Source organism: Neofelis nebulosa, chromosome 8 (genome assembly GCF_028018385.1).
Source record: "Neofelis nebulosa isolate mNeoNeb1 chromosome 8, mNeoNeb1.pri, whole genome shotgun sequence".
Lineage (NCBI taxonomy): Eukaryota > Metazoa > Chordata > Mammalia > Carnivora > Felidae > Neofelis > Neofelis nebulosa.
Window position 1 is genome coordinate 48,612,864 of NC_080789.1, and position 24,202 is coordinate 48,637,065.

Consider the following 24,202-nt stretch of genomic DNA (forward strand, 5'->3'; position numbering starts at 1 on the left):
CATGCTCTGTCTCTGTCCCAAAAATAAATAAAAAACGTTGAAAAGAAAAAAATTTTAAAAAGCAAAACCCCAGCAAACGGTGAATATAAACACAGGCGCTTTTTTAAATGTTTATTTGTTTATTTTGAGAGAGCTCTCGAATGAGGGGGGGGGGGGGGAGGGAGAGAATCCCAAGCAGGCTCAGCGAGGAGTCCGACACAGAACTCTATCTCACAAACTGTGAAATCATGACCTGAATCAAAATCAAGAATCAGGTGCTCAACCAACTGAGCCACCCAGGTGCCCACAGACTTTTTGTTTCTATTTTTAAGAATTCATCGACTAACTTTTTGTTTATTTTGACAAGTTTAAAATATGCAGAAACGTTCACACAACAATTAATATCTAATGTGACCATTGCCTAGAATTCACATTTGTCATTTCTGCTTCAGATATATTTTAAAGTATGGGATACTAAAAAAAAACATTGAAATATCCCTGTTCTTAATCCCATTCTCTTCCCTCTCCTGGGGCAATTGTAACTATCAGTTTGGTGTATATCGGTTAAGTCCATGTCTTTATACGTTGACTATAAATTTATGAAACTGTAAACAGTAAATACAGTAGTCTACATACATACAAAAAGAATTGCTGGGCCATACGGTAGTAAGCCTTATATAGAATTTCAAAATCTAACAAGGAAAGCTGTCCTTATCTTTTTCAGTATTGTCTGTTCTTGGATGTCACTTTTAAAATTCATTTGTCTAAATCATAAACCAGAATCCTATTGGAATTTTGATTCAAATTGCATTGGATGAATTGATTAATTTGACGTCTTTTCAGTCTGGATTCTTTCCAGATAAGAACATGACAGCTTTTTTCAGGTCTCCCTTTGCATTCTTTAATAATGTTTTATCATTCTCTCTATAAGACAATGATTGATTTTTGTATTTTGATCTTACAGCCATCAATACTGCTGCATTTTGTTTTATAAATACCGCTAGTTTTTCAGTAGATGCTCTTGAATATTTTTATGAAAACAGTAATGTCATCTGTAACAATCATCAGTTTGTCTCTTCCTTTCTTATATCTTCTTTTCTTAGAACCTTTAGAGCAATTATTATTTTATGGAATAGTAGTAAAGATAGTGGACATCGTTGTCTTATTCCTGACTTTAGTAAAAATGCTTTTAGAGATGCCAGGTGGCTCCGTCAGTTAAGTGTCTGACTCTTTTTTTTTTTTAATTTTTTTTCAACGTTTTTTTATTTATTTTTGGGACAGAGAGAGACAGAGCATGAACGGGGGAGGGGCAGAGAGAGAGGGAGACACAGAATCCGAAACAGGCTCCAGGCTCCGAGCCATCAGCCCAGAGCCTGACGTGGGGCTCGAACTCACGGACCGGACCGCGAGATCGTGACCTGGCTGAAGTCGGACGCTTAACCGACTGCGCCACCCAGGCGCCCCAAGTGTCTGACTCTTGATTTCAGCTCAGGTCACGATCTCGCAGTTTGTGGGTTTGAGCCTCACATCAGGCTCTGTGCTGACAGCACGGAGGCTGCTTGGGATTCTGTCTCTCCCTCTCTTTCTCTGCCCCTCCTTCACTCGTGCACATGCATGTGCACTCTCAAAATAAACATGAAAAAAATGCTTTTAAAATTGATGGATGATGTAAGTTTTAGGTAGAGCCCCTTTATTATATTACAAAAGTTTCCTCCTACTCATGTTTGAATTTTTTTTTGAATCTGAATGAGAGTTCAATTTTATCTAATGCTTCTTTATGTATCTGGAAATAATCATGTGGCTTTTCTCCTTAATCTGTTAATATGGTCAGAGCTGTAGTGGCAGATTTTCCTTCTTTCTTTCTCTCTTTTTCTCTTCCTCTCTTTCTTTCTTTTTAATATGGAACATTTCACAGATTTGCATGTTATCCTTGCTCAGGGGCCATAAGAATCTCTGTACCGTTCAAATTTTAGTATTTGTGCTGCTTAAGTGAGCACTGTAGTCATAGATTTTCTAAGATTGAACCATCCTTTTTTACTCATATAAACTCTACTTAGTTATGATGGGTCTTTTGTTTTAAATGTTTTATTTATTTTTGAGAGACAGAGACTGAGTACTATCAGGGGAGGGGCAGAGAGAGAGGGAGACACAGAATCCAAAGCAGGCTCCAGGCTCAAATGCGTGAACCACTAGATCATGACTTGAGCTGAAATCAGATGCTTAACTGACTGAGCCACCCAGGTGCCCTGGGTCATGTTTTTTGTTTTTTTTTAAGACACTGATGAACTGAATTTGCAACAGGAATAGTGTAACTGGATGGTATGGAGCCTAACTGATATCTTATCCTGTCCTTAGAGATTACCAAATATCTCAGGGATTTAAGTGGAGATATTGTCCTGCTGAGAACAGTTACTCAGTTCTCCAAGGCTAAGTTCAGATAAGGCCCAGTTCTTGACTTGAGATTCTGGTTCCCACAGGGCAATACAGGCTCAACCAGTTTGATGACTTTTAGCATTGAGACGGTTTGTTTTGTTTTGTTTTTAATGTTTATTTTTGAGAGAGAGAGAAAGAGAGAGAGAGAGAGAGAGAGAGAGAGAGAGAGAAATAGTGCACGTGTGTGCAGGGAGGGGCAAAGAGAGAAGGGGACAGAGGATCCAAAGCGGGCTCTGCACTGGCAGCAACGAGCCCATGAGGGGATCGAACTCACGAACCATGAGATCATGACCTGAGTCAAAGTTGGACGTTCAACTGACTGAACCACCCAAACACCCCAGCACTGAGAGTTTTAAAGGAGGACCAGGAGCAAAACAGGTTACCTTCTTGAGGAATGAAGAGTTTATACCCCCCTCTACCCATCCCTCAGTCAAATCTGAGACTTGTGACCACATCTTGGCCGAACATTGCTGAGGCACTCAACTGGCAGAAGAGACATAGAGGTTGAATAGCATCCCCTGCTTTGGTGTGGAGGGGTTTCTGGAGTTTCTCACAGGTCAGTGGTCCCTAAAGAAGATGGCAGGGGTAGAAGGAGTTTTGCTGGTAGCTCCCAAGATGGCTACTGCTTTGGCAATAGAACGCTGGCAGCAGTAGATGCTATGGGATGTCCATTGGTGGAATGTGTTGAATTGGGCAAAACAAGGTGAGCTTTATTCAGCTTCCCCCTGCCCAACTTCCTGCCAGGCCTATGCCATAGGACCATTTGGAGAACTAGCACCACAAATGTACTGGCTTAAAGCAATGCAAATGTATTGGCTCACAGTTCTGTGTGTCAGAAGTCCAAGTAAGCTCGACTGTATTTCTCTGCTCCAATTCTCACAAAGTCAAAAATCAAGATTGGCCAACTTGGGTTCTTACCTGGAGGCTCTCAAGAAAAACCTGCTTTCTAGCTCATTCCGATTGTCGTCCCAGTTCCTGGTAATTGTAGAATTGTGGCTGCCTTTCCTTGCTGATTGTCAATGGAGGCCCCCACTCAGCTTATTCCTTGGCACCTGGTCCCCTTCATCTTCAGGCCAGCAACTGTGTGTGGAGTCGCCCTTATACTTCAAATCTCTAACTTACTCCTCTGCCAATAGCCAAAGAAAACTCTGAGTTTAAAGGCTCCTGTGATTAGAATTGGCCAACCTAGATAAACTCCTTTTTGCCAAGTGATAGCGCATCCTCATGGGCATAATATCTCATCGTATCCCCCAGCTTCTGGACATGCTCGCAGGGGAGAGAATTCTACAGGGCAAGGGTCGTTGTCGGTCATTTCTGGAATCTGCATACTGGTAGTGAGAACAGGGAAGGGAGAGTGGGATGTTGCAGACCCAATACCACATCCTCATCCCTAGTTCCACGTTACCACAGCCACGGATTCAGCCTGCTCTAGTGCACGAGGAAGGCCAGCTTTGGATCGAATATGAATTGAAGTTTCAAAATGAAGGAGTCAGTCTTAATAAGTGAAATGTGACCCTGTTCAGATAACTAAAAGAACTGAACAATGATGAATTCGGATTGAGGTGTCACTGAGGGAAACTGCCTCCCAGTGAAAATGGGGATTACCATGGTGCATTAAACCAAGACATTTGGTTGCAGTAAAACTCCAGAAAGAAGCTCTTTATGGTGATGTTTTAAATTTGGACTTTTTCGTCTAGGTTTTTGAGATTGGTCTATATTGGGGCGCCTGGGTGGCTCAGTCGGTTAAGCGGCCGACTTCGGCTCAGGTCATGATCTCGCGGTCCGTGAGTTCGAGCCCCACGTCAGGCTCTGTGCTGACAGCTCAGAGCCTGGAGCCTGTTTCAGATTCTGTGTCTCCCTCTCTCTGACCCTCCCCCGTTCATGCTCTGTCTCTGTCTCAAAAATAAATAAACATTAAAAAAAACCCAAAAACAGGAGATTGGTCTATATTGTTTTTTCCTTACATACCCTTGTTTTGATATCAAGGTTTTAATGGTCTTATGCATTGAGTATTTTTTTCTATTCTGTGAAACAGTTTGTAGAAGACTGGAAGTGCATGTTCATTAAAGGCTTTGATAAAACTGATCTATGAAATGATTAAGGCATGGAGAGGTCTTTTGGTATTGGAAACTTTTGACTACTAAAGAAATTTCTATTTCTTTAATGATTGTTGTTTAGATTTCTTATTTCTCCTGAAGTCAGTTTTGTTCATGTATATTTTTCCTACAAAATGATCCATTTCATCCTAGTAGTTCTATTTTGGGGGTGTGATTGTTTATATCATGATCTTCTGATATACAAAAGACTCTACAACTGTATCTGTAGTCATGTTGCTCTTTTCAGTCCTAATATATGATGTTATTTAATATTGAGGATGTGTTCTAAAGCCAAGATCTTGGAAAACCCATTCTTGTACTGGGTGGTTGAAAACATTTGGAAGTTGCAGCACAGCAACTCAGAGATTCTGGGGTAGCATACGCCACAGCATCCAGGGTCCTGTAGAGGCCAGGATGTCCTCATTGGGCTGGTCTGGGGCACGATTTGCGCTGTGGTTCTGGCTGCTGCCCAGCCTCTTCCGTACCTGTCCGCTTTCCAAGCTGGTTACTCAGCTTTTCCAATGATTCTATGAGCCAATATCCTTTTAATAGTGCCTCCACCTGCCCCCGCAAATCACACAAGATTGATGATGCGATCTCACGTTTCGTGGGTTGGAGCCCCGAGTCGGGCTCTGTGCTGACAGCTCAGAGCCTGGAGCCTATTTCAGATTCTGTGCCTCCCTCTCTCTCTGCCCCTCCCTTGCTCGCTCTCTCTCTCTCTCTCTCTCTCTCAAAAATAAAGAAACATTAAAGATTGATATTATGGGTTGAACTACATTCCCTAAAAATTCATATGATGAAGTCCTAACCCCCATTATCTGAAAATGTGACCCTCTGGGGGGTCGTTACAGATATAATTAGTTAAGATAAAGTCATACTGGAGTAGAGAACACCGTTAATCCAATATGACTGGTCCCCCTATAAATAGGGGAACTCTGGACATGGAGACACACAGGAGAACACCATGCGAAGATCGCTTATGTTGTACAAACCAAGGAACTACCAGAAGCTAGGAGAAATACCTGACACACATCCTTGCAAAGCAACTTTAGAGGGAGCACGGCCCTGCTGACACCTTGACTCCAGACTTGGGGCCTCCAGAACTGTGAGACAATATACTTCCGTTGTTCTGAGCCACCTGGTTTGTGGCACTTTGTTAAGGCAGCCCTAGCAAACTAACAGTTTCCATGACTTACCGCTGAGCAGCATGACTGATACCGCTTTGTATTGAGTGACTAATTATGGAACAACCCAGAACTGGCGAATCCGACAGCTTAGGGCAGAGATGGGTGTCTTTGAATGCCAGGTTGGCATGAGCTTCACATTAAAATCTCACAAAAGTAGAATTGTCTTGCAGGTCTGTAGAGCGATCTTGGGTGGCGTTAAAGTTTTCCTCCCAAGTGGGGAGGAAAGCATCCCAAGTGGATGCTTTGAGTGGGTCAGAGATTTCCTGCCCTGGAGGTCCACAGTCTCTGCCTGACCACTCAGTTTTATGCTGTTGCTGGTTTCTGAGTTGTTTGAAACTGATGACTACAACTAGATCCAGGTGTTTCTGCTATGGATCTTCGAGGCGGTTAAAAACGACACTGCCTTCTCCATGATAAGGAGCTGCCTCACAGACACATGGATCTTCAAATTTTTTCTCACATGGCTAGCTCTAGAAGGGGGCAGCCAATTTCTATTTGTCAGCCCTGTAATTCAGGTCACTGGAACACTTTTTTTTTAATTTTTTTTTTTTAACATTTATTTGTTTTTGAGACAGAGCATGAGCAGGGGAGGGTCATAGAGAGAGGGAGACACAGAATCCAAAACAGGCTCCAGGCTCTGAGCTGTTAACCCAGAGCCCGACGTGGGGCTCGAACTCACGGACCGCGAGATCATGACCTGAGCCGAAGTCGGCCGCTTAACTGACTGAGCCACCCAGGCGCCCCTTTCTTCTTTTTTTTAAACTCCTGATACTCTTTGTTATGAGAGCCAGCGCTATCGCTTACATAGATTATGTTAGGCATTTCAGGTCAAACTGTTCCCTAGAACCCCAAATAAAGGACAGAAAGTTAAGACGAAGAAGCACAAATGACTGACCTTGCACTACATGCTCAACCAAAAATAGCTCAAGATACTCTCATTGATAAGAGTCTTGGCAGCATCCGTACCCTTACTCTCTTTGGCTGGAACAAATAGGCACTGAAAACATGGGGGGGAATAGACCTACAAACAATACATACTGTAATGGATTTTTACTAAGTAGTAGGGTTGCACATCTAGCTCGCTACAACTCAGATAAATAAAAAATTACGTTTTAATTTTACCCACAATTGTTGTTGAGGCTGGGGGGGCGCCTTGGTGGCTTAGTCAGTTAAGCATCTGACTCTTGATTTCGGCTCAGGTCATGATCCCAGGGGCATGGGATCCAGCTCAGTGTTGGGCTCCCGGCTGGGCATAGAGCCTGCTTAAGATTCTCTCTCTGCCCTTCCCTCTGCCCCTCTCCCCTGTTCGCTTGCTCTCTGTCTCATAAATAAATAAATACATAAATAAATACTTAATAAAATTATTGCTGAACCTATACCTGGACTTTAATAGGAAAATTAATTAAATGTCCAATATTTTAAAATCTGGTTGGATATGATCATGTTAACAATCTAGACAGTTGCCAGTCTCTTTTCAGTAGAATTGTTTTATAGGTGCTTATGGCATTTAACAGTTTATCTTAAGGATTTCAGTGAGTAGTCATGCAATAAATATTCTGGTTTTAAAAAAATAGATGGAAAGAAAGAAAGAAAGAAAGAAAGAAAGAAAGAAAAGAAAGAAAAGAGGGAAAGAGTGATTTCCTTTAGATTCCCCTCACCCCTGCTTTTCTAAATTGGTATTTTAGTATGGGGGTGGGGAGGAGGTGCTCCAGGCTATGCGCTATCCTTTGTCAATTCTGCTCACATCCACTGCTCTCCAGCCTGATGTCCCTTATCTACCAGGTTTCTCTACGTTTGTTAGCTTCTGATACTGCTACCTAGAGGTTAAATCCCAGTCTCCACTAATAAAATCTAATTGCATCCCCTTGCTCTGTGAGCCTCTTGGCTTCAACACTTACTGCTTAGATTTGTGAATTCCCTTTTCATTGCCGGTACAAAAGAAAATCTCTTGGGGTACCTGGGTGGCTCAGTCGCCTAAGTGTCTGACTTTGGCTCAGGTCATGATCTCATGGTTCATGGGTTCGAGCCCCAGGTCAGGCTCTGTGCTGACAACTCAGAGCCTGGATCCTACTTCAGATTCTATGTCTCCCCCTCTCTCTGTCCCTCCCCTACTCTTGCCCTGTCTCTGTCACTCAAATAAAAACATGGAAAAAAAATTAAAAAAAAGAAAATCTTGATTTCAAGTTATGCTATATAGGCATATAGGTGTGTGTTTAAATTTAAATTTATATTTATAAATGTATACATATTTATATTTTATCTGTTATTTTATGCACCTACATATGTTTAAAGGGAGTATAAAGTTTTCTCTTCAGCAGTTATTCACCAGAAAACTGACTTAATTTTAAATAAAAATTGGGGGGAGTGCCTGGGTGGCTCAATCAGAGAAGCGTCAGACTCTTGTTTCTTTTTTTTTTTTTTTTTTTAATTTTTTTTTTCAACGTTTTTTATTTATTTTTGGGACAGAGAGAGACATAGCATGAACGGGGGAGGGGCAGAGAGAGAGGGAGACACAGAATCGGAAACAGGCTCCAGGCTCTGAGCCATCAGCCCAGAGCCCGACGCGGGGCTCGAACTCACGGACCGCGAGATCGTGACCTGGCTGAAGTCGGACGCTTAACCGACTGCGCCACCCAGGCGCCCCAGACTCTTGTTTCAGCTTAGGTCGTGATCTCACGGTTCATGGGTTCAAGCCCTACATCAGGTTCTGTACTGACAGCATGGAGCCTGCTTGGGATTCTCTGTCTCCCTCTCTCTCTGCTCCTCCCCTGCTCTCTCTCTCTCTCTCTCTCAAAATAAATACATTAAAAAAATTTTTTTAAATAAAAATAAAATTTAGGGGTGCCTGGATGGCTCGGTTGTTAAGCCTCAGACTCTTGATTTCAACTCAGGTCACGATCTCATGGTTAGTGAGTTCAAGCCCCACGTGGAACTCTGTGCTGACAGCGTGAAGCCTGCTTGGGATTCTATCTCTCTCTGCTCCTTCCCTGCTCATGCGTACCCTCTCTCTCAAAATAAGTAGATAAGCTTTAAAAAGATAAAAATAAAATTTAAATAATACATAAGTTCTTGTTTAAAAAGGGGATAAGGACGAATCCCCTTCAAGCCCCGCCCACATCCCCATGCCCCATCATCCCAGAGGCAACCTGGTTTATCAATTAGGTTAGTTTCCTCTCAGTCCTTCTTTCAGATATTTACACAGGTTTACATGTGTTCCTTAGGCAATATGTAATTTCATTCTGTGCTGTTATTTACTTTCTTTTTATATGAAATGGTATCACGGCATTATACCTGTAACTTGTTTTTTTATCTAATCCGATGAGGTGGTGGGGCCATCCAGATTGGCACTGACTTCGGTAGCGTTCTTTTTAACTGCTTCGTACAGCTGCTTACATAGTTTGAATGAACACTTTGTAACCCATTCTTCTATTCATAGTTCAGTGTTTCCAGTTTCTCCCTTTGAGGAACTCTGCAGTGGGCATGTTTGTACATGTTTTCTCCTGCACAAGTGCCAGTGTTTTTCAGAAGTAGACACCAATAGCTGGAATTGCTGGCTCTTAGCAAACTTGTATTTTTATATTAGTCAACATTGCCAAATTGCTCTTCTACATGACTGTACCAATTTTATATTCCCATTAGCAATGTGTGTGTAGGCTTTCCCACACCTGCATCAATACATTTTATTAGTATGCTTAACTTCTGCCAGTACAGTGACTGAGAATTGTTATCTTGATGCTCTAAATATAATCAATTTTTCCTGATACTTGGTGAGGTTCAGCTTCTAGTCATATGTTCATTGGTCAGTTCTCCTTATTTTTCTATAAGTAACTCACCCTATTATTTTTTCCCCATGTTCCCATTGGTCTGAGTCTTCCCTTTTTGTAGGAGTGCTTTATAGATCTAAATGCTAATCCTTTCTGTTATATATGGCAAAAAACGAGCTCCTAATCTGTCACTTGTTTTGACTTTGCCTAAGCATGTTGTATGCCTTATTCACACATTATCAGTCTTATAACTTTGCTTATGATGCTTTTTGTAGCAGACAACTTTGACATGCTGCTCACATTTCATGCTGTTCAGTCTTCATGGAGTCAAGCTTATCAATCTATTCCTTTACATATTTTGCATGTAGGGTCTGGTTTAGAATGACTGCTAATTTCCCAAAGTCATAAACTTCTAGTTTCCCAAAGTCTAGTTTCTCTCCTGTATTTTCTTCCAAGATATGTAGAGTTTTGTTTTTTGATTGGGTCTTTAATCCCTCCAGAATGTATTTTCATGAATGGTATTACGTAGAGCATATAACTTCGTTTTTATCAAAACAAGTGATCAGTTGTCCCAATGCCGTTTACTGAACTGTTGATAGCTCCCCCACTGAGATGGGATTCCATTTTTATTGTTCACATGACCCTAACCTGGATGAACTAGCCATCTACAGGAATAACCCACCCTAAGTAAAGGCTTACACATAGGCTGCTGAAACTAGGCAAATACTTATCTAAGTGAGCATAGGATGTGTCCTTAAAATGAAAACTGTAACTTAGTTATCTTAGAGACTGTTTGGAATAATATACACTAAAGAACTGTTATATTTACATACAGGAAGTATATAAATAAGGGAATTAAATAGTAAGAATTCGATCCTGATTGTCTAACATGGGAATAATCAATTCACTAGAGAAAAACATGAAGTGTTCTAAGTCTTTTCATGGCTTGAAAGAAATAGCTTTCTTTTTTTTTTTTTTTTTTTAATTTTTTTTTTTTTCAACGTTTTTTATTTATTTTTGGGACAGAGAGAGACAGAGCATGAACGGGGGAGGGGCAGAGAGAGAGGGAGACACAGAATCGGAAACAGGCTCCAGGCTCCGAGCCATCAGCCCAGAGCCCGACGCGGGGCTCGAACTCACGGACCGCGAGATCGTGACCTGGCTGAAGTCGGACGCTCAACCGACTGCGCCACCCAGGCGCCCCAAGAAATAGCTTTCTACATTAGTCTACTCCCTTACTTCTGATGATATAAAAATTAAAAAACTTTCTGCAAGCCTATCTAGTTTCACAGGTACCTTGATAAAAAAGGAGGGGATGCCCATAGAGAGGAAATGAGTATCTCAGGTAGATCTCCTTTACAGAATTGAGAAATTGATACTCTGTATACAAATCAGTCTCTTAAGAGATTTTAACTGTGTAGTTTAAACAACTCAAGCCATAGAGTTTTCTGAATTTCTAATTCTGTGGTTTTACCTCTAGTGCTTGTAAGTGCCTGATACATAGAAGATACTCAGTACATTTGTTGAATACATGGATGGCCAAACCGTCATTGTTGTTTTGTTAGGTTAATATTTGAAATGCTATGAATCATAGTCATTTCCACCCCCCCCTTGGATTACCATGTAAATGATTTCTTTCTGCAAAGAGATACAGGCCTGCAGCTTGAAGCAGAGCTAATCACATTCAAGGCAGATCACAAATATCTCATTCATTTATTTAATCATTCAATATGAATTTGCTAAGAACCTATTAACCATGGTGCTAAGCTCTGGGGAATACAATAATAATAATTTTAAGGACCACGGTTATTGTATTTAACTAGACTGGAAGGTGGAGGAGGTTGTAATTGCAAGTACAGTAAAACCTTGGTTTGTGAGCAAAATTTGTTCCGGAAACATGCTTGTAATTCAAAGCACTTGTATGTCAAAGCGAATTTCCAGAACCATTGGCTCAGTTGTGATCATGTGACATTTGGCAACACCTACTACTCGTATTGCAAGACATCGCTCATTTATCAAGTTAAAGTTTATTAGAAATGTTTGCTGGTTTTGTGGAACACTCACAGAACAAGTCACTCGCATCGGAAGTTCCAAGCAGTAGGTCGAAAACAGTGGGGAAACTAAGCTGGTTTTTACTCCAAAAACTAGAAAGGTCTATGGACCTCCAGGGTCCTTACCTATCCAACCAAGGGTCAGGTGTCAAGTACAAAGTAAAAACCCCAGGTCTTTCCAGAAGATTGGGGAATCACACAGATTAGCAGACCAAGAACTGTTAGACATTTAGGTGCTTTCCAATTTTTTGCTGCTAACAACAGGGTCATGATAAACTTCCCTGGACAAAAATCATATGCACATCTTAACTCCCTTGGGATCAGGTGGATTCTCTGGGTCAAAGAAAAGCTGTGCCAATTTACAGCCCTACAATTGACAGAGGAGTGTGCTTGCTTCCCCCTGCCCCCCTTGGATACACTACATTTAGAAAGACCTGGATTTATAGGTCTCTATGAAAATTTACCAAATATTTGCCAACTTTCGATGTCAAAATGTCCGTTTCCATTTCGTAAATATTTTAATTAGTTAGAAAAACATGTACGTTGCCCTTATGAAACAAGGAATTTGCTTTACATTATATTGCAGGGAGCACTGGGGTTTTGTTTGTTTCTACCAATGTTCCTGAGTTGGACTGGAAGTTCTCCGATGCTTTGACAGGTAGCTTTAAGATGGAAGTGTGACGGAACAAAACAAGGGTGGGGGAAAGGGGTAAGAAAAAAACCACAGTATGACAGGAAGGGAAGACAAAAAGAACACGAGCGAGGAAAACGAAAGAAAACAAAACAAAACACAACGTCGGGGGAGCAAGAAGGCGCAGACTTCTGCAGGCACACACTCTGCCCGTGCTTGTCTATTTTCTTGTGTGGTTGCTCTGTCTGATGGTTTTGGTGCAAACATTTAGCAACTGCAGCTTCCTTTATCATTAGAGGAGGAAATGAAAGAGTAAGCACAATTACAGGGTGAGAAGTAATTACTGGGCCCAACATGAGAAGATATTTTTTTTTTTTTAAAGAGAAAATCCTTGTGTTGCAATTTGCTAAGTCACCAGGATTTTAGGGCTCTGACCCCAGTTAGTCATTCTTGCCTTTTAACACAGTTCCCGTTTTCTAACTGGCCACCGTGTTGTCAATAAACCCTGCAGGGCCCTTCAAACCTCTCTGAAACATTGGAAAATGAATTCAAATTCTAAGAAGCCGCATTTCTGAATGTAAATCAATCGACTACCTATTTTATTTCTTTCTACCTCTTAGGATCTTTCCTATGTAAGGGAATTTACTGAGGTAAAATTTAATTTAAATACTTTCAAGAGTCTTTGCTTTTATGACAGGAGAGGATGTTTCTCTACAAAGAAGTTTAAGACTTAGAAAGCGATGGCTCCCTCTAATGGCCAGAAAATGCCACAATCTAACTGTGGTTTTGTTTTCAAGCTCCGAGGTTGTGGTTAGTATTAGAATATCTCGGTAAGGCTAAATGTTTCCTATCTCTCATCACCTTACTTAAAAGTGTCAGCACTTTAAAATTATTTAAAGATGTAAATCCAAATATACCACATAAAAAGGGAATAAAAATCAATAGAGTAATTTTTTTTAAGTAAACTCTACACCCAACATGGGGCTTGAACTCAGGACCCCAAGACAGAGTCACATGCTCTACTGACTGAGACAGCCAGACGCCCCAAGAGTAATTTTTAAAATAAATTATTGTGTTTTTAAATTTTTTTTAACGTTTATTTATTTTTGAGACAGAGAGAGACAAAGCATGAACGGGGGAGGGTCAGAGAGAGAGGGAGACACAGAATCCAAAGCAGGCTCCAGGCTCCGAGCTGTCAGCACAGAGCCCGACGCGGGGCTCGAACTCACAGACTGTGAGATCATGACCTGAGCCGAAGTCTGACACCCAACCGACTGAGCCACCCAGGCGCCCCATAAAATAAATTATTGTGTTTTTAAAAGTAGGGCTGAGGGGTAGGAGAACTGGGGAGATGTTAGTCAAAGGGTGAAAACTTGAAGTTAGAAGAATGAGTTCTGGGGATCTAACGCGCAGCATAGTGTTTATGGTTAATGATACTGTATTATATATTTCAAAGTTGCTGAGAGACTAGATCTTAAATGTTCTCGCCACAAAAAAGAAATAGTTATGGGGGTGCTTGCATGGCTCAGTTGGTTAAGCGTCCAACTTTGGCTCAAGTCATGATCTCACAGTTTGTGAGTTCGAGCCCCACGTCGGGCTCTGTGCTGACACCTCAGAACCTAGAGCCTGTTTCGAATTCTATGTGTTCCTCTCTCTGCCCCTCCCCTGCTCGCACTCTGTCTCTCTCTGTCTCTCAAACATAAATAAACATTAAAAAAAAAGAAATAGTTATGTGAGGTGATGGAGAGGTTCGCTAAGGCTATGGTGGTAATCATACTGTAGCATGTAAGTGTATCAAGTCAATGCGCTGTATGCTTACGTGTGCATAATGTTATATACAGTTGTCCTATAATTGTGACATCAATTGTATCTCAATAAAAATAAAAGATGGAAAATAAAAGCGAGTGGAAAAAAAGACAGAGTAATGGATATGCATTTACCAGAGTATCAGTTTACTTGATTTGTGATATGTTTTCTAAATCAGTGGATGTTTGAAACATTTCTGAAGTTTCAGGAAAAAACAGTATGAAATAAACTGTGGAAATAAATCACTTGAAATTTCAGTGCCAATTTTTTTAGAGTGTATTTATTTATTTTGAGAGAGAGAGCGAGCATAAGCAAAGGTGGGGCAGAGAGAGAGGGAGAGAGAGAGAATCCCAGCAGGCTCCCTGCTGTCAGTAAAGAGTCTGACGCGGGGCTAAAACCCACAAATCTGTGAAATCATGACCTGAGCCAAAATCAAGTCAGACACTTAAACAACTGAGCCACCCAGGAACCCCTCAAGTACTAATTTTTAAAAAGGTAGATCTTTATCATGATTAAAAACAAGTAAATAAGGTTAAAAAAAAAAGTAAACTAGAATCTAGACTAGAACATTGCCCAGCATGGGTGAAGACAGTCATTTAGCTCAATGTGAAGAAATTCTGTGTGACCAATCGAGTCATGAGTTTCTTGAATTATCACTGCAATCCTATCTGCTAAATATCAAAATGTTATAAGCAGGAGTTTGGCTGTGATCCTTAATTCATGTATTTAACACATATGTACTGGCACAGCGTGAGGCATTTGAAAGATAGCCTTCTCAAAATAAAACGTCCTTGCGTTTTTGGAGCTTGCTGTGCAATAAAAGAGAGAGACTATAAGCAAACAAGTAAATATCTAATTGCAAATTGGGATGAAGCTTTAGAAGGAAGAGAACTGGGTTCTTAACAGAGAGACTAACCAAGGCGTCTGGACACAGAAGTAGACACAGATTCCCTGAGATCTGCATGAAGGGGAGTTACCCACACACAGGGTGGGGAGAGCTTTGCAGGCAGACGGAAACTCTGACGGAGACACCATGAGTAATGATCACTCAATTACTCACAAGGCTGCAGTGGTTTGGTACAATATGTGATATATTAACAAGAAAATTCTTGTTCATATATGTGTCATTGCATAACATTTTAGCATTTTACATATGGCCATGTTCTCTGGCCTTTAGATGGAAGGCTCTGTGATGAAAGGAAATGTCTTCCATTTATTTCCATTTTTCTGGGTTTAGTACAGAGTGCTGTATGCAGAAGACTCTTAATTCATGTGACCAGAGGAATAAAGGACTATTTCTTTGAGGCTACCTAGTTGAGAAAGTCCCCTTGGTTGGATTGCTTCATGAGGGATTTTTTTTTTTTTTAATTTTATTTAGTTAACACAACAGTGCAATATTGGTTTCAGGAGTAGAATTCGGTGGTTCATCACTTACATACAACACCCAGTTCTCTTCACACGTGACCTTCTTAACACTTATCGCCAATCTAGCCCACCCCCAAGCCCAACTCCCTCTGTCAATCCTCAGTTGGTTCTCTATTGTTAAGAGTCTCTTATGGCTTGTTTCCCTCTTTCCTTCTTTTCCTTTTCCCCCTTCCCATATGTTCATCTGTTTTGTTTCTTAGATTCCATGTGTGAGTGAAATCATATGGTATTTGTCTTTCTCTGATTGACTTATTTCACTTAGCCTAATACATTCTAGCTCCATCCACGTCATTGCAAATGGCAAGATTTCATTTTTCGGATAGCTGAGTAATATTCTGACGTGTGTGTGTGTGTGTGTGTGTGTGTGTGTGTGTTTGGCTATTGTTGATAATGTTGCTACAAGCCTTGGGGTGCATGTACCTCTTTGCATCTGTATTTTTGTATCCTTTGGGTAAATACCTAGGAGTACAATTGCTGGGTTGTAGGGTAGTTCTATTTTTAGATTTTTGAGAAACCTCCATAGTTTTCCAGAGTGGCTGCACCAGCTTGCTTTCCCACCAGCAACGCAAAAGAGATCCTCTTTCTCCACATGCTCGCCAACATCTGTTGTTGCCTGAGTTGTTAATGTTTGCCATTCTGACTGGTGTGAGGTGGTATCTCATCATGGCTTTGCTTTCTATTTCCCTGATGATGAGTGATGTTGAGCATCTTTTCATGCGTCTGTTGGCCATCTGGATGTCTTCTTCGGAAAAGTGTCTATTCATGTCTTCTGCCCATTTCTTCACTGGATTGTTTGTTTTTTGTGTGTTGGGTTTGATAAATGTCACCAGGGATTTTGCATTCCTAGCATCTGACGACATGTCTGCCATAATCAGTGCTCAATACATATTTGTGGAATAGTGAATATAAGACCAAGTGAATACATTTTTCACTACGCAAATATGTCTATTTCCCTGTGTCCAATTAAACCAGTCATTTAATTTCTCAATCACTCAACAATCACTGACTACATGCGGCATGCCAGGCATGATGCCAGTGCTGAGGGTACAAAGGTGAGCAGAAACAGACAAGACTCTGTCCTTGTGGAGCTTACAGTCTATTAAGTATTACAAAAGTCAGAGGTAGTAAATTGATCAAGCATATACTGTGTTGTCTTTATTGCCAGGAGAGAGTTCCTGACAAAGGGCCTTGCCTTGATTTAACCACATAATTTCCAGAAGCTCAGAGCAGGATCCTTAGTGAACAGAAGCCAGAGTCTATTATTAGGGCTAAGGTGTGGGTGGCAAAACCCTGAACTGGGGTTGGTTTCTCAGTAAGGAATGTGGTGCTGTTGCAGATGACGGAGTGTAATCAGGGAGTGAGTCTGACTTTTTGAGCTAGGTTTGCTGCTTCGCGCAATGCCTGTGGACTGGGGCAGGAAGGATGAGGGGGTGGGGGCGGTGGGGGGGGGGAGCTGAGAGGAAGCAAAACAGAGAAGATTCCACAAGGAAGATTAAAGAGATGCTCCTGGGTCGACACACACACAAACATCTCAAGAATGTGATACGGGTGGTCTCATTGCCCTTGTATGGGGGAAGACTGTCCTTTTCTTTCTTTTTTTTTTTTTTTAAAGTCAGTTTTTTTTTTTAATTTTTTTTTTAACCTTTTTAAAATTTATTTTTGAGACAGGGAGAGACAGAGCATGAACAGGGGAGGGTCCGAGAGAGGGAGACACAGAATCTGAAACAGGCTCCAGGCTCTGAGCTGTCAGCACAGAGCCCAATGCGGGGCTTGAACTCATGGACCGCGAGATCATGACCTGAGCCAAAGTCGGCCGCTCAACCGACTGAGCCACCCAGGTGCCCCATCTACCCATGCTGACACTTAGGTCCCCTCCCTTCCCTCCTAGAGAGGAAATCACAACCTGGCCTCACTACCTAGATGTGGCAGTTGGGCCCTCTTCCTCTGTAACACCCCCCCCCCCCACGGGATCGCACAGAATTCTGACAACTCACTCAACGACAACCTGTGTCACAGAGATAGAGAGCCTGTCACAGAGCTGATTGTTTGGCTTCATAGCTCATTGCTATTTATACCTACTTAGAATAAGACAAAAAACTTCATAAAGATTCAATGCATCTGTGACTGCTCAATTTGAGAGAGAAAATCCTTTCCTTCTTAAAATGGCAGATTTGATGTGTCAGTGGCTTTGACAGCTTCCAGCTCTCCAGACCCAAGGTGAAGAGGGATAAATTAGATATATTATACACCAAAAAAAAAAAGAAAGAAAGAAAAGAAAAAAAGGAAAAACACTTTTATATGTACTAACAAGGAAGTTTTTATCTATTGAGTGTTTTCTCAAAAAAAGGCTCTAAAGATTATGACCATTGGTTCTGTGCCCAAACTGCCACCACTTTCCTGTCCTTGGCATGCCTCGGTTTCCTCATCTGTAAAATGAGGACAACAAGACTGTTACAAGGGTTAAACAAGGTAATACATACACTTTTATCATTTTTAATAATAATAATGTGGAATCCCCCTGAAGGAATTGTAAGGGTCATAAAAAAATACTGCTGTTATCCAGAACCGGCCATTCTCTTGTCTTACTTTTTTAAAAAATTTTCTTAACTTTTATTAATTTTTGAGAGACAGAGAAAGACAGAGCGTGAGTGGGGAGGGGCAGTGAGAGGGAAGGAGGGAGATAGAATCTGAAGCAGGCTCCAGACTCTGAGCTGTCAGCACAGAGCCCGACGTGGGGCTCGAACTCATGAACTGCGAGATCATGACCTAAGCTGAGGTTGGACGCTTAACCGACTGAGCCACCCAGGCGCCCCAATCTTTCTTGTCTTTCTTAAGTGCCAAGCTACTGCCTGCCCCAGGGCTTTGGCCCTTGCTGTATCACCTTTCCAGAAACTTCTTCCCCAGTCTTGTGCATGGCAGACCCTCTCTCACCCTTGAGTTCTTGGGTCAGGTGTAACCTCCTCAGAGAGACCTTTTCAAAAGCAGCCCCTCCTCCATCCCTGGTTCGGGTCTAGCACATTCCCGTTGTTCATTCTCTTCCCGGAATTGACCAGGTTCTGAAATAACCTTGTTGATGCCTCCGCTTGCTGGTTATCTTCCACCGCTGGAACTTAAGCCCCACAGAGGCAGCAACCATGATGGATGTCCTGAAAGCCCAGGGTGGCTGTTCACAAAGTGTGGTCCGGTGACCCTCTTGTAAGGTCAAAACTCTTCACAATGCTACTAAGAATTGATTTGCTTTGCTTTTCACACATGTTGACCGTTGCACCGACAGTGCGAAGGCAACGGCGGGCAAAAGTGTTGGCACCTGGCGTGAATCAAGGCTGTGGCCCCAGATGCATCAGCAGTGGCTGCATTTTTCCTCACTCACACGCAAACAAAAGAAAACAAAACAAAGCAAAAACAAGCCGGTTTCACTGAAGAGTCATTTAAGAATGTCCTCGAAGGAGCAATCAAAATTATTGGTCTTAGTCCTGACCCTTGGGTACACGCCTTTTCAGTAGCCTCCGTGATAAGGTGGGAAACACACACACGCACACACCCCTGTTGCACACCGAAGCATGTTACACGGCTGACCTCAAGCAAGAGCTCTCTCCTGGTTGAGCTGCAAACTGGAGTAAACCGCTCTTTTCACGGGACACCATTTTTACTTGAAAGAACAGCGGACAAACTCTGGACCGGAGCATAGAACTAAAGATGTGGTTTTGAGAACTGACTGCGTAGAGCTGATAGGGTCTAATATGTGACCGACACTATTTCAGCCACTGGCAACAGACACATTTCTCTGCTCTCAAGGAGCTTCCAAGAGAATAAAGAAAGAGGTCAGAATTGAAGTTTGCTTCATATTTGAAGCTAAGGGCTAGGAGGAGAAAAAGAGGCCAAAAGGAAATCACTTAGGAAATGCATTAATTAAGGAAACAAGTCTGCAAAGCACTACTGTTTATTATTAGCAAAGCAGAGCGGTTAAGGGCTATAAGCCAAAATGTAGAAACAATCCTCTCATAACTGTGACCATAACAGTTTTATTCAGCAAAATGAGATTGTACTTATCCTGATACTTTAAGGATCTTGCTTTTTTCCCTTTTATATATCCTTGCCTTTTTTTTTCTTTTAAAAATTTTTTAAATGTTTATTTAATTTTGAGAGAGAGAGAGACAGAGTGTGAGCAGGGGAGGATGAGAGAGAGAGGGAGACACAGAATCCGAAGCAGGCTCCAGGCTCTGAGCGGTCAACACAGAGCCCAACGCGGGGCTCGAACTCACGAACTGTGAGATCGTGACCTGAGCTGAAGTCGGACACTCAACCGAATGAGCCACTCAGGCGCCCCCCCCCCCTTTTTTTTAAGAGAGAGGGCACAAGTGAGCAAGGAGCAGGGAAAGAATCTCTAGAGGGACAGAGAGAGGGAGAGGGAGAGAGAGAGAGAAGCAGGGCTCACCTGAAGCAGGGCTCGTGTTCACCCAAAGCGGGGTTCGAGCTCACCCGATGTGGGACTCAAGTTCACGAACTGTGAGATCATGACCTGAGCCGAAGTCAGATGCAAAACCAACGGAGCCACCCAGGTGCCCCTCCTTTCTTCTTTTTTATATCCGTGCTCCTCCAGAGAATTTTCAACGTGAGAACATTCAGAATTAACTGGCAAGTGGCAATATCACAGATCACCCTGATTCCAAATACCCTGTCAAATTTACAATGAGAATGATGATTAACTTTTCATCCCTATGCCATATACATTGTTTGCTCCCAAAGTCACTTAAGTTCATATTGCAATCGTGAATCTTATACTTTTAAAATAATGCTCTTAATAAACTCAACTTGAATTCTTCTTCCCCCAAAGACGCTCGCCGCAACCCCAGTTTAAACAAGGCTTTCCTGCTTTCTCCCCTCTGTGTCCTCACTCTACATTCATTCTGTGTTGGACCGAGGCCGGGGCTGTTCCCTCTGAACCAGTGCTCTAAGTCATAAATGCCGGAGAAGACAAGCCTCCTTTTCATAGGCTGAGGGCACCAAATTGCATTCCTTCAATCTTAGGTATGAGGGAAAAAGTTCTCCAACTGGAAAAGCAGCAAAGCTCTCAGAATAGCATATAGAACATTTTAAACTTTTAACAAAAAGTGTGACTTTAGAAATTACGCACTGAGATTTTAGAACAAAATTTAGAACGAATTTAAATAAAAAGAGTAACTGGGGCACCTGGGTGGATCAGTTGGTTGAATGTTCGACTTCAGCTCAGGTCACGATCTCGCAGTTTGTGGGTTCGACCCCCATGTTGGGCTTTGAGCTGACAGTGCAGAACCTGCTTGGGGTTCTCTCTCTCCCTCTCTCTCTCTCTGCCCCTCTCTCACTCATGCTTTCTCTCAAAAACATACAAACTAATTCAGGACAACCCAGATGTCCTGCATTAGGAATAATATTAGAAATGATAGAAAGTTGGGGAGCCTGGTTGGCTCAGCCATAAGAGTATGCAACTCTTTATCTCGGGGTCATGAGTTTGAGCCCCATGAGTTGGGTGCAGAGATTACTAAATAAATAAATAAATAAATACACTTGAAAGAAAAAAAAATGATAGAAACTGGGGCCAAAGAAGGGGCCCCAAATGTCTCTCCTGCTCACTCCCTTTATGCTTAGTGGCAACCCATATTTATTTATTAATTGGGGGAAATACTGGGAATGAGGTAGTTACTGAATAGGTAGAAGGCTGTGGCTGGGGCAAGGGGGGTATTGGGTAATTAGGGATGATCAAAGTCAAGGAGCAAAAAGAAGACGGTGGAGGGCCAAGTAGACCCCCTCCCACTTGAGCAGAAAGTTTACTCCTGTTAGAACTGGTTCACTCACCCCAAGGTACCAATAGCCCCATGTGTGGACTCCATCTATGTGTCCTCATGTCCACCAAAGCACTTCTTGTCTCCCATCCCCCTGGCCCCCCAGGGTTTGGTGTTCTATGGAATGCAAAGATGCCTGGGGTCAGGCTAGCAACTACTCCTTTTCTGTTTTTAACCAGCTACATTTACTTGTTTCTTCCTGAGTTTTAAAGTCCAACGGATAGAGCAAGTCCTCCATCCTTGCCCCTTGTCACACTGAGCAGCAGGTTGCAATTCAAAGTGGCTTAAGCTAATCAGTGTTTACTTTTCATCTAGAACAAGAAGCCCGGAAACAGGCACCTGATGGCATTGTTTTAGCAGCTCAGTACTTTCAGATCATGTTCTCCTCACCTGTCCTTCGCCAGTTAGTACAATTCCAGACATCCACAGCTATGTTTGAGACAGGAAAAGGCAGCGCCAGCTGTAACCACTCCTTTTAGTAGGAAAGCAAAAAATTCCCCATAAATCCTCGACAGACCTCCAATTATGTTTCAGTGGCGATACCTTACATGACCATCCCTAACTATAGGGCAACATAGTGAAAAGAGAATTTAGCATTTCTAGCCTCTGGAGTAGAAGCAAACAAAGAATAGGAATGGGTGTTCCGTTAAGAAACCAACAGTGTCTTCCGTGGCATTTTGTGCCTTTTTTTCACTCCTGTATAACTTTTTGTTCAATTGTATAAAACATTCTGATTCTAACAAATATGGTCAGTGAGCCACTCCATGATTCTCTAAGAACTCTAGTCCAAAGAGATTAGTCTTTCTTCTGAACCCCAGGCAGAGGAAAAACCTGGAGAGTCTGAATGTTCCTGTAGTAAATCCCAGTTTTGGAGACCCCAGATCCCAACAGACTAATTGATTCCGAGCATTCCATCTCCTGGCACCAAACTGCCAGCACTAATCTTATTTATTTTTATATTTTTTTAATGTTTATTTATTTTGAAAGAGAGAGAGAGCAGGAGAGGGGCTGAGGGAGAGACAGAATCCCAAGCAGGTTTTGTGCTGTCAGTACAGAGCCCGACACAGGGCTTGATCTCCCGAACCACGAGACCATGACCTGAGCTGAAATCAAGAGTCAGACGTTCAGCTGACTGAGCCACCCTGGCACCCCATCCAGCACTAATTTTAAATGAGAGAAGAATTGAGAAAACAGGAAGCTGACTTTGGGGAGTATAAGAACAAATAGGAAAAGGAAAATGAAAACATTTGGTTGATACAGATCATTTGATTGTAAAAGAAAAAATATTTTTTATGGATATTAAAAAATTCAAAATTTAGAAATGCATATGAACCTAAAGTTGCTTTAAACTTTAAAGTCCTTAAAAAAAAAAAGAGCACATAATCCTCGCTGGTTAAATAAATAAGCAGGCTTGTTCTTGTGGGGTACATAGTATTTATGGGATTTTTAAATAGAAAAATGTGAATTACTGTGGCTTGGGTGATGGGCTCTTTTCCAAATTAAAAACAGCGTAGCAAAAAATATCCCCCAAATAGCCATAAAAAATTCAGTGAATGGGCAATAATTTACCTTCCAATCACTTCATATAGAGTGTGAAGCAATTTTGATAAATCAAATGAAATCATGCCTTATAACATAACATGAAAATAAATTACCTTTAATGTTTTGAAGATAATTTCTAAAAACAATCCATCAGTAAAAAAAAAAAATGCACATGAACAAGAATTCTTATAGGGGTCAAACAAAATCTTTCTCATTTAATCACATCTGCTCTCAACATAAACAAATGAGAAATTTTAATTTTGATCTGAAAAAGCAGAACCAGGGAATTTTGGAGATGAAGAGTCCCTTGGAAATTATCTGGATCCAGGCCCTCATTTTGTAGATGAAGAAACTGAGAGCCAAGAGTCAAGCAGTTTGCCCAAAGTCAAAGACTATTTAATTGCAGGGCCTGGACTGAAAGTCATGGTTAGCCTTAATTTCCAGGCTAACCCATTCCATCGTGCCATGCTAGCTCCCAGACTGAGACTGGTCTTTCTCTCAGCAGGTTTATCTTTTTCTAACCTTAGCAATAATAGAAACCAAAAAAATGCACAACGGATCATTCCTTAATAGGCTTGCAAACAATTTTATTAATAGCAACCCATATTTCAAGAATACCTTCAGGAGCCAAAAATGAAACTCCTTTTCAGGGCAAAAGATCATCCCTTTTACAGAAAGAAGTATGTGTACTACTTACAAGGTGGTTTCCAATTTTATTTATAATAATTTACCATTAAAGTCTTCGACTTACACACAAAAAGCTCCCAGCTCATGTCAACCTACATTCAATATCACTTGCAATAGTGCATGTTGCAAAAGAAACAGAATTGTCTTTACTCTAGGATTCCATATCCTTTCCTCTCACCCACAAATGACTCTGCCTGCTCCAATCTGCTTTTTGCCACCATCACTGCACTGAAACAGCCTTACTAAGGTCAACAGTGAATTGTCAGTAAATGCAATGGCTACTTTTCTGTACACACCTACCTTAACCTTCTCAGTAGTGTTGTCGCATTTGCCCACCCTCTCTCCCATTACATTATCGTTTTTCTCCTACCTCTTTTTTTCCTTCTCAGAATTCTATTCCTCCACCAGTCTATGCTGGAGTTCCTCAAGGCGCAGTAGTAAACGGTCTTCTTGCTTTATATGAGCCTCCTGGGCAAGCCCATCCTGATCTATGTTTTCTTCCATATCAGGCACACTCTGTGAACTCCCCATGTGTTATCTCCACTCCAACTAAAAAACTTCCTGCCTTCTAGACCTTCCATTTTTAACTGGATGTCTCAAAGACACCTCAAAATCTGGATGGCTATGTACGAACTCATAATCTTCCTCCTTCCCATGTCACACCCCGTCTTGTGTTTATTTCACGAATGGCATCATTCTCTCTCCAGCTACACCAGACACATGTGATTCCCGACGTCACCTCCTCCGTGCCCTCCATTTCCAATCCATCTCAAGCCCGGTTG

General features: G+C 41.7%; 1 non-coding gene across 1 annotated transcript; it reads right to left on the reverse strand.

The window, feature by feature from the left end:
• Positions 1 to 1,872: 1,872 nt before the first annotated feature.
• On the reverse strand, positions 1,873 to 1,976 carry LOC131484164 (U6 spliceosomal RNA). The gene has a single exon (XR_009248073.1). It is a non-coding gene; the product is annotated as a U6 spliceosomal RNA (small nuclear RNA).
• Positions 1,977 to 24,202: the final 22,226 nt, after the last annotated feature.